Source organism: Gekko japonicus, unplaced genomic scaffold (genome assembly GCF_001447785.1).
Source record: "Gekko japonicus isolate JY-2015 unplaced genomic scaffold, Gekko_japonicus_V1.1 scaffold1362, whole genome shotgun sequence".
NCBI classification, from domain to species: Eukaryota; Metazoa; Chordata; class Lepidosauria; order Squamata; family Gekkonidae; genus Gekko; species Gekko japonicus.
In genome coordinates, this window is record NW_015175400.1 from 424,669 (window position 1) to 427,246 (window position 2,578).

General features: G+C 37.4%; 1 pseudogene; it reads right to left on the bottom strand.

Annotated features, from left to right (window-relative positions):
• Positions 1 to 947: 947 nt before the first annotated feature.
• Positions 948 to 2,578, bottom strand: part of LOC107122580 — a 10,979-nt pseudogene continuing 9,348 nt past the window's right edge.

Below are 2,578 nucleotides of genomic sequence, written 5' to 3' on the forward strand. Positions count from 1 at the left end.
GGGAATATATAATCTCTCATTAGGAGCCCATCTCCCCTTGAGGTCATGCTGATCTTCCTATTCCAAGAAGAAGATAAAATAGTCTTGCATTTGGCTGTCCAGAACTCTGTCCTCTGAGGTATGATATTCTAGCAAGGTTTGTTGTTGTTGTTGTTCAATCGCACAGTCAAGTCCGACTCTGAATTTTGGTCCTATCTTCAGAAGATCAATGCACGCCATATACGATCAACCCAAGGCTCAGCTATTGGTTAATGGGCTATCTTCAACGGAATTCGCCCTTCAAAGAGGCACCCGTCAGGGGTGTCCTCTTTCACCTATTCTCTTTGCTTTATCCATGGAACCTCTGGCATGTTTAATACGACAATCTGATGAGATCCAAGGTTTCACTATCAAAAACAAAAGTTTTAAAATCAGCCTCTTCGCCGATGATATATTATTATATCTCACCAACCCCTGCCAATCTCTATCGGAACTTCATAAGATATTACACATATTTGGATGTATAGCGGGTCTTAAAATAAACCAATCTAAATCGGTAATTTATCCCATATTTTTAAACGGCGAAATCTCTTCTAAACTCAAACGGACCTATACCTATCAATGGGCTACAGAGTATATTCAGTACCTTGGAATTAAGATCCCTTTAAACTTAGATAACCTACTCAAGATCAATTTCTCATCATTACACGATGAAAACATTAAAAAGCTTAAGGCATGGAGTGCAAAAATGCTTTCTTTCTTCGATAGGACTGTTATTATTCGGTCTTATATTCTGCCCAAATATCTTTTTTATTTTAGGGCATTACCTATTACTATTTCTATTCAGCAAATTAGGAGATGGCAGAAAGATTTCAATGATTTTATTTGGGCGTACAAACAACACCGTATCCCGCACGCAACTCTAAGTAGGCCCCAAAAAGAGGGGGGTCTAGCTACTCCCGACTTGCTCAGCTACTATAGAACTGTAACTCTAGCCTCTCTTTGTCGACAATACCACGGCTCTGATGTTCTGGACTGGGCTTGGATAGAAGAAAAAGCAGAAACAGAATTTATTTTCCAGGAACTGCTTTGGACACCACACACAATAAGAACGATTAAAGCTATCAATAACCCTTTCTTAACCCATACCCTTAAAATATGGTTTCGATTTAAGAAAGTATTAGTAACCAAACACTCACCTCTTTTCACATTTACTAGAAATTTCCCTTTGAATAAATTTGTAACTTATGAATTCCTTTCTTTGGTAAGCCAAGGTATAGCATTTATCAGAAATCTGTAGAAGTAATACTTTTATAACTAAAGCAATTTAAACCATCTTGCATTTATGCCTTGTTTGTTTACTAACCAGGATGGGGGAGAAAACCAACCTCTTAGCAGGTCCATAAATCTTCACCATAACCTATTCAGCAATCATGGAAAGCAGTTAAAAAGAGCTTGGCTTAATATTATAACAATCTTTATTCTGTATAATAACGTATGTAATACAATTCAGAACAAAACCACCTTTATACCAGCAGTTCTCAAACTTTAGCAACCCAGGAACTCAACTTTTCTTTTTCCCCGGAGGGGATTTTTTATTGCATTTTCTATAAACTACAACGAAAAAAAGGGAAGGGAAAACTACATCTATGGGAGAAAGGAAAGAAAACCAAACTAAAAACCCAAGAATAGGAGATCATTACAATAGCTTGTATCAGTGTTAATCTAAAATGCTATGATTACATTGAACATAGTTGATCATGCTATATTATTTATCTTTAAAACCATTGTTTTCACTATTTAAAGAAAACCACAAGAGCATCACTAATATCTTAAGGCCTTAAGGCACAATTCAGAGTTCTTCAGTCTTCATTTTGTTTTATCTTTTCTAACCCTTAATTGATATTCTCACTTAGGGGCAGCTGCCCCTTTTTCGGAGACAGAGTCCTCATCGGAAGTAGCAGAATCCATTTCATCACTAGGCTTGCTGTCTTCTTCTTCCTTGCCGTCCTCACTGGACTCCCCCAGTTGCAGTCTCAGGAACTCACATGCTTTAGAAACAGAGTCATTTTTTTTTCTTTTTTATCCTGCAGTTTGAAAATGATGCATTCGGGGGTTAGCCAACTGTAAGGAATGCTGTTTGTAAAAATAGGATCAAGTCCTTGTACTTCTTCCTCTTCTTCCTTATTTCAAATGGAATATCTTTTAAAATCCTGATGATGTTGCATCCAATTTTCAAGGGCAATCCTGTAGTTGCTTTCAGGATTTGGTCCCTAACATGTCTCTTCAAGAATCTAACCACTATCTCCCCAGGCAGATTATTTTTCTTGATATAAACAGAATAGGTTCTATAGACCACATCCATTTCGCTTACAAGGTATTCTGCTTTTAAATCTGTGATTTGGGCTAGCGCATCACTCAGCAGTTGCTTTAGATTCTCTTCTTTTGCTTCAGGGACCCCTTGGAATTGGAGGACTAGGTTAGATGTTTTCCATTTGTAGCTGCAAAAGTTGATATACGTCTGAAGCTTGCTTCTTTTCCAGCATTTGAACCTTTTTCTTTACCTTTTTAGAGTTGGCATCCATTTCCTTCACTTTCT